We start from the raw sequence: 8,821 nt of genomic DNA, 5'->3' as shown, positions 1-8,821 counted from the left end.
AACCTTATGGTGACGACACAGTGGAACTCTCAATGAAAGCACCAATGTCGGTGTCAAAACCGGCGGATCTTGGGTACGGGGTCCCGAACTGTGCGTCTAAGGCGGATGGTAACAGGAGGCAGGGACACAATGTTTACCCAGGTTCGGGCCCTCTTGATGGAGGTTATACCCTACTTCCTGCTTGATTGATCTTGATGATATGAGTATTACAAGAGTTGATCTACCACGAGATAGTAGAGGCTAAACCCTAGAAGCTATCCTATGATTATAATTGTTGTTGTCCTACGGACTAAACCCTCCGGTTTATATAGACACCGGAGGGTGCTAGGGTTACACAGAGTCGGTTACAAGGGAGGAGATCTACATATCCGAATTGCCAAGCTTGCCTTCCACGCAAAGGAGAGTCCCACCCGGACACGGGACAAAGTCTTCAATCTTGCATCTTCATAGTCCAACAGTCCGCCCAAAGGATAGAGTCCGGCTGTCCGAGGACCCCCCTAATCCAGGACTCCCTCAGTGACCCTGTTCTTGAGCTTGCATGTCAAATTTATATGGTCAAAAGTAGTTTTAATGCATGATATTGCCTCTAGGCACTTGTAGGAGTAGTTGCTATCAATATTGTTGAGTTTGGTGGTTCTTCATAGGAAGCAAGGACCCAGACCCGCAATACGCGATGTGGACGATGAACCACCGAGGGATGCTCAAGTGTGGCCTTGTGAATGGCCGTAAGAGGACTTCATGGTTCGAGCAGGAATCAAGGAGAAATTTGAAGCATATGTGCGTAATACCGATCTTGAGAGCTTCAAGGCAGATAAGTGCTGTCAATACCTCTATTTAACTGATTCATTTGTGAGAAGGTTTAAATTTTCATCCTTGCGCAATTCACAAACTATCCTATTTGATCTTTATGATAAATCTTATGCCATGGATTTAGAGGATTTTAACACTGCTTGTAAACTCCCACGGTGGGGTAATGTTAGTGAACCTCGCAATCTGAATATAGAGACTTTCTTGCTAGTATAACTGTGGGGGAATCTAGGGAAATCACGCAAGATACCATAGGGAGCATTTATTTTCCTGCTATACATTATTTTGCTCTCTTCATAGGTAGGTGCATAAATGGTAAGCATGAAGCATGTCACATGTGTGTCCCTGATCTTAGTGTTCTCAAGAGTGCTGTATTAGGAGATAGACAATATAACTTGGGGGCCATTGTTGCACGTAGGTTGCATAATAATAGGATTAATGGAGATTTCTTTGGTGGAATTTATGCAACCCATTTAGCTAATTTTCTTGAGATACCCATACGTGGATATGATATTGAGTTGCCTCCTTCTTATCTAGATTACGATGCTATGGTTCATCATCAGTTTGTTGAGAGGAACGATCAGTTCCTCCAGTATCGACTAATGTTTGACAGACGACGCACCTATCACATCGCTCTCCCTACTCCTACTTTCTTTGACTTTTAGGAAAAGGGGAGATATTTTATAACCAGGGAGAAGGCGACCGAGTAAGAGAGGAGGGCGGAGGCAGCTCGCCTCCAAGCTGCAGCTCATCAGTTGCCACTGCATCTTAGTACGACCCCAGTTACAACTTTGGATATCCACCAGGCCAGCCATGGCCATAGACAAACTTAGGCCAAAAGCCTAATCTTGGGGGAGTATGTATTTCTCACCGACATTACATTCATGTTCACACACTCATGCTAGTTGTCGGTGCTCATACTTTTTCATTGTAATATCCATGCTAGTTTATTTCCCTTTTTATGATTTCTTCTTGTGTGTTTGAAAAACCTTAAGAAAAACAAAAAAAATAGTTGTAGCTTTTAGTTAGTTTACTTTTCATGTTGTAGTAGTAATAACTAAAAGAAAACCCAAAAAGATTTCTTGTTCTTCTTTTGCTTGTTGGGAGCTTTCCCATGTAAATAGTTTTGTTTCTTTTCTTTGGGGTTCGAGAGGAGAAGACCATAATGAAAATGTTGAGTGGCTCTTATATGCATTATTGTTGATCTAACAAAGAGCCCATATTACGTTGTCTTCTCTCTTGAATTGAATGCTTGCAGATTCCAGCTTAGTCCAATGCATGTGCACTATTATTATTATTATCCACATCGTTCGGTCGTGCAAGTGAAAGGCAATAATGATGATTATATGATGAACTTATTGAGATGAGAAAAGCTAGTATGAACTCGACCTCTCTTGTTTTTGTAAATATGATTAGTTCATCGTTCCTGATTCAGCCTATTATGAAAGAAACATGTTTGCAATGACAAGTAGAGATTGTAGTTGCTTATGCCATGCTTAATTAGCTAGGAGCTTATAATGGTTTACCTTGCCTGCCAACATGCTATTAAAATGGTTGTGATGTGGTATGATAGGGTGGTATCCTATTTTGAACGATTCGAGTGGCTTGACTTGGCACATATGTTCAGGAATGTAGTTGAAACAAAATCAATATAGCCTCTACGATATTTATGTTCATGGTGCATTATATCCTACTCATGCTTGGATTCGGTGTTGATTAATTTTAATGCATGTTCATGACTGCTGTCGCTCTCTAGCTGGTCGCTTCCCAGTCTTTTTCTAGCCTTCACTTGTACTAAGCGGGAATACTGCTTGTGCATCCAATTCCATAAACGCCAAAGTTGTTCCATATGAGTCCACCATGTTTTGGACTCTAACTTGCATGATTTGAATGGAACTAACCCGGACTGATGTTGTTTTTAGCATAATTGCCATGGTGTTATTTTTGTGCAGAAATAAAAGTTCTCGGAATGACCTGAAAATCAACGGAGATTATTTTTGGAATATATAAAAAGTACTGGAAGAAAGATCGACGTTAGGGGTCCCACGCCTTGTCCACGAGGGCGGGGGGCGCCCTACCCCCCTGGGCGCGCCCCCTGCCTCGTGGGCCCCCTAACGCTCCACCGACCTCAACTCCAACTCCATCTATTCATGTTCGAGGAGAAAAAAATTAGAGAGAAGGATTCGTCACGTTTTACGATACGGAGCCGCCGCCAAGCCCTAAACTCTTTCGGGAGGGTTGATTTGGAGTCCGTTCGGGGCTCCGGAGAATGGAATTTGTCGCCATCGTCATCATCAACCTTCCTCCGTCACCAATTCCATGATGTTCACCGCCGTGCGTGAGTAATTCCATCGTAGGCTTGCTGGACGGTGATGGGTTGGATGAGATTTATCATGTAATCGAGTTAGTTTTGTTAGGGTTTGATCCCTAGTATCCACTATGTTCTGATATTGATGTTGCTATGACTTTGCTACGCTTAACGCTTGTCACTAGGGCCCGAGTGCCATGATTTTAGATCTGAACTTATTATGTTTTCATCAATATATGGGAGTTCTTGATCCTATCTTGCAAGTCTATAGTCACCTATTATGTGTTGTTAACCCCGAAGTGACAATAATCGGGATACTTACCGGTGATGACCGTAGTTTGAGGAGTTCATGTATTCACTATGTGTTAATGCTTTGGCCCGGTACTCTATTAAAAGGAGGCATTAATATACCTTAGTTTCCAATAGGACCCCGCTGCCACGGGAGGGTAGGACAAAAGATGTCATGCAAGTTCTTTTCCATAAGCACGTATGACTATATTCGGAATACATGCCTACATTACATTGATGAACTGGAGCTAGTTCTTCGTCACCCTATGTTATGACTGTTACATGATCGATCACATGCGGCATAATTCTCCATCACCGATCCAATGCCTATGAGCTTTTCCATATATTGTTCTTCGCTTATTTACTTTTCCGCTGCTACTGTTACAATCACTACAAAACCCAAAAAATATTACTTTTGCTACCATTACCTTTTGCCACCGTTACCACTACTATCATATTACTTTGCTACTAAATACCTTGCTTTATATATTAAGTTTCCAGGTGTGGTTGAATTGACAACTCAGCTGCTAATACTTGAGAATATTCTTTGGCTCCCCTTGTGTCGAATCAATATATTTGGGTTGAATACTCTACCCTTGAAAACTGTTGCGATCCCCTATACTTGTGGGTTATCACTGCGCCAGCTCATTTTAAGTGGAGGCATATTCCTCAAAGTACGTCCCCTCCTCCGGAAAGCGTAATCCCGGGGCGCGTAATCATTGAAGTACGTCTTCCTATTTTGAAAGCATATTTCTAAATGAACTGTTTTCTTTTTCTGTTTTGGTTTAAATCTAGAGTTGACCCTAACTTTGACTGGCACTAGTTTTTAAAGCACAACTCCAATGACTTGATTCCTTTTCTGTTATTTCTAAACTTTCTTCTAGTTTATTTTAGTATTTATTTCAAAATTTTCCAAAAACTTTTATGTGCTGTTGTGGAATTGTGTGGTAATGTCATTATTTCAAAAATAGGAAATGAAGGGAAGATTACTTTTTCAAACATTTGGAGTGCACCCAATCTTTCTGCATGCTCAAGGCAAGCATCTTGAACACATGATATGGTGAATTCACAGTTGTTTATTTGCGAGCATACTTGAATTATGAATATGTTTTGAATTCATATAGAATTTTCATATTGCTAGTCATACATGCATGACCCCCTGATGGTATTTTCTCTTCATTTCAACATGAGGTATATGTTAGTAGTCTTATTTTCAAGTGCCATATATGCCTGTGATGGTCCAGGTTAATCTGCAGGAAAGAATCGGTCACGAGGAAAGCAACCGTGAGACTGAAATCTCGTTGTGAGGAGAATGAACAGTGAGGGCATGTCTAGACAAGCCAGGTGGTGACCCTGTTGGGCACCACTAAGGAAATATGTTGTGCTAATCATTGGTGGGAATTATAAACCTAATGAGTTGACCATAGATCGAGTCTTGTTCCAGTAACCCCCATACTAGTTTCGTGCTACCACTTGTCCCTGCCACGGGCAGGGTACGATTCAGTAAGTTGTTAACCACTTCCCCTGCACACACCATACAGAGAGGTCACGATGAGGGTTTTTAGTGCAATGCCAGTCATCGAGCCAGGGGGCATGGGTGTATCCGGCTAGGCCGAGAGGGGGCACCCCTTGTAATCCGCACGTGTTAATCGTGATCCCATGCTATTCGAGACGATGGTATCCCCGCCTTAGAGTTTCTCTTGAACGATGCTTTGGGTGATTCCTGGCATCCGGAAAGTTAATCTGGTGTGTGCTGGTCAAGTGTGTTTTCAACTCAAAGATAGTAATGGGAATTAGTCAGCGTCTCGGTGTTGGCTAAAGAAATCCTATACACGTGGGTAAAGAGTACACCCTCTGCAGAGTTATATCTATTCGAATAGCCTTGTCCATGGTTAAGGAAGACAGTTTGGGTTGGTCAAGTGTCGGTCTTAGTGTCAGTCTCCAAAGGAAATAATTAAATTGATCATGGTTCGTTCTGCAGGATAATTATTGTCACTACTGGTGCCACTATGAATATTATTGTTGATATGAATATTGTTGTGGACTAACCCTTTCCTCTTATGTGCAATTGTGAGTATCTCTTGGATGTCTAGGCTACTCGGGATACTCATTTTCATTTACATTTTTTGGTATCACTTGTGATGGCTAGTCCACCTGGATACTCGGTTTGTTGTTCACATATAAGCCCTTTATGAGGCGTCGCTTCAGACACCCTACTGTGACATGTGTTTTCAAGACCACTCGAGGCGTCGCTTTTAGACGTCCGCTTGGCATTTTTCTTGGAATCCTTCGGGCAGTCCAACGCCCGATGTTCCATTTCATTTCCTGGATTTACTACTAACATGACTTATTCGTCCTTCTGCACTGTACGAATATTTTTGACATGCTTTAATTTTCAGTCAGTTCATGCCTATAATTTAGTTCATCATGAACATATGCATTCGGTATATCTTCTGTTCATCATGTTTGCGAGTACATTCAAACATACTCACTGTCCTTGGCTATTGTCTTGGCCAGATCATGAATCAGAGAGGAGCACTACGAAGACACCCCGCAACCTAGGATTCAAAGATAGCAGCCATGCGAGATAGGAGTTATCCAGGTCAGTTGTTCCCGTGGGAATGGGGCTCCATCAACGTTGGAGATCCACGAGTTGCTTCCATCATCTGCCACTGGAAATCATTCTTGTACTCAATGGACCTATAAGGTCTTGTACTCAAATCCTTGTAATTTCTTGGAATTCTATATCAAGGAAATACTGAAGGAAATATGCCCTAGAGGCAATAATAAAGTTGTTATTTATATTTACTTATATCATGATAAATGTTTATTATTAATGCTAGAATTGTATTAACTGGAAACTTAGTACATGTGTGAATACATAGAAAAAACAGAGTGTCCCTAGTATGCCTCTACTAGACTAGCTCGTTAATCAAAGATGGTTAAGTTTCCTAAACATAGACATGTGTTGTCATTTGATGAACGGGATCACATCATTAGAGAATGATGTGATGGACATGACCCATCCGTTAGCTTAGCATTATGATCATTAAGTTTTATTGCTATTGCCTTCTTCATGACTTATACATATTCCTTTGACTATGAGATTATGCAACTCCCAAATACCAGAGGAATACCTTGTGTGCTATCAAACATCACAACGTAACTGGGTGATTATAAATATGCTCTACAGGTATCTCCGAAGGTGTTTGTTGGGTTGGCATAGATCGATATTAGGATTTGTCACTCCGAGTATCGGAGATGTATCTCTCGGCCCTCTCGGTAATGCACATCATGATAAACCTTGCAAGCAATGTGACTAATGAGTTAGTTACGGGATTATGCATTACCAAACGTGTAAAGAGACTTGCCGGTAATGAGATTGAACTAGGTATGAAGATACCGACGATCAAATCTTGGGAAAGTAACATACCGATGACAAAGGGAATGACATATGTTATCATTGCGGTTTGACCGATAAAGATCTTCATAGAATATCACTACAAAAAATAAACTTCCGTGATGATACGTGTTTGTCACAGTAGGTCGCTTTTTTTGTCATGCATGTACATCCATATCAAATTTATGACAGAATCAAGATAGTCATATCTGTGTTGTCGTACAAGTGTTCCATGACATTACCAAAATTATCATCACGGAAGTGTCCACTTCCATGACGATAAATCGCGCGTCACAGAAGTGCTTTCGTCAAGGGTGACCGACACGTGGCATCCACCGTAACGGAACGCCGTTAAGCTATCGGGTCGGGTTTTGGATCCGATAACCCGTTAACAGCCCCGACCAATGGGGATTTTCCACATGTAAAATCATCATTGGCTAGAGGAAACACGTGTCGGCTCATCGTCGAGACAAATGTCATCCACTCACTGGACAGAAGGAGCCTATGATACGTCGACACGTCGCACGGCCCAACAAGTTTAAATGGGACGGCCCAACTAAAGGCCCACAAGATTTTGCGGGTCATAATGGGCCGGCCCAGCTAAAGGCCCGCGAGATTTTGCGGACCATAATGGGTTGGCCCAGCTGAAGGCCCACAAGATTTCTCGGGCCATAATGGGCCGGTCCAGGTAAAGGCCAACAAGATTTTCGTGTGCCATAATAGGCCGGCCCAGGTAAAGGCCCACTGTGACTCTAGCCCATAATGAACAGTAATTTTCTTTATACCCGTTAACGGCCCATGATTTACATGGGCCATTTCCAGCCCGTGTTAGCTTTCGGCCTATTGACGGCCCATACGTTCTTAGGCTCCTTTTCGGCCCTCGATTACTTCCGGCCCGTTACTGGCATGTTCCCCTAATGGGCCAAATTCGGCCCATGGCAAGAGTCGGCCCGTTACTGGCTTGTTCCACTAATGGGCCAAATTCGGCCCATGGCAAGAGTCGGCCCGTTACTGGCCTGCTACCCTAATGGGCCAAATTTGGCCCATGGAAAGAGTTGGCTCGTTTCTCGCCTGTTAACCCGTTGCGCCGTTTCCAGCTCGTCCTATATTCTGGCCCATTAACGACCCGTTATGCCTGTGACAGAATTAAGCCTTTGCTGTCCTACGGCCTGTTAACGGCCTGTTACCGTGCTGGGCCGATACCAATTACGCCCGATTATGGCCCATGTAGACCGATTTATCCGACAACCCGAGGCCCGCCGATTACAGGCCCATTTATCGACGGCCCGTAGGAGACCCATGAATCCTACGACCCGTATATGGCCCATGGTAGTTGCGGCCACTAGCAAACCAGGGAAAAAGAAGACTAGGAAATAAATAAGGCCGAAACTAATGCTAGGCTATTAAGGCGATTGCACAGATTACATCCACTCGGCATCAAAGATCGCCACCAGTGCAAATATAGGGAACGCCCTACACTATACAAAAATGGCTTGCTATTTTCTTCAGGCAATGGCTGCACGTTAAGAATAAATTTTGTATCGCACCAAAACAAATTACAACTATATAACAAAAGGAAGGTTGGCATAAAACTTAACAGTCTAGCAGATAAATGCACCACCAGAAGTTCAGAAGCTCAATTCATTTGACCTGACTGTTACGTTTTCATGTTGTATTGTCCGATGGAGAACCATAACCCTCGCCTTCATTTCCCCTAGGCTCCTGAACAACATAGCAAATGTATGATAGTCTGGTTTCAAAACCATGCATATCTTGACGTCGTTGAGCAATGTTTCTCCTTGTTTCACAATGGGTCTCTGTTAGAGAATGGACTTGTGTCTGGAGCGCAGATACAACATTGCTTTGAGCTTTCATATCTTGATCATGAGGCAGTTTGGACGATATTGCCTTAACAACCAACCCAGTATTATGCAGGAACGTGCTTTTGGTACTGTTAGTGGACAGGTACTGACCCGCTGCAGCAAGAGCTGACATTGCGGTTATAGTTTCCTCGCCAC

Source organism: Triticum urartu, chromosome 3A (assembly GCF_056163025.1).
Source record: "Triticum urartu cultivar PI428250 chromosome 3A, HENAU_Tu73, whole genome shotgun sequence".
NCBI classification, from domain to species: Eukaryota; Viridiplantae; Streptophyta; class Magnoliopsida; order Poales; family Poaceae; genus Triticum; species Triticum urartu.
The sequence above is the reverse complement of the archived record's forward strand: the minus strand, read 5'-3'. Positions refer to the sequence as shown.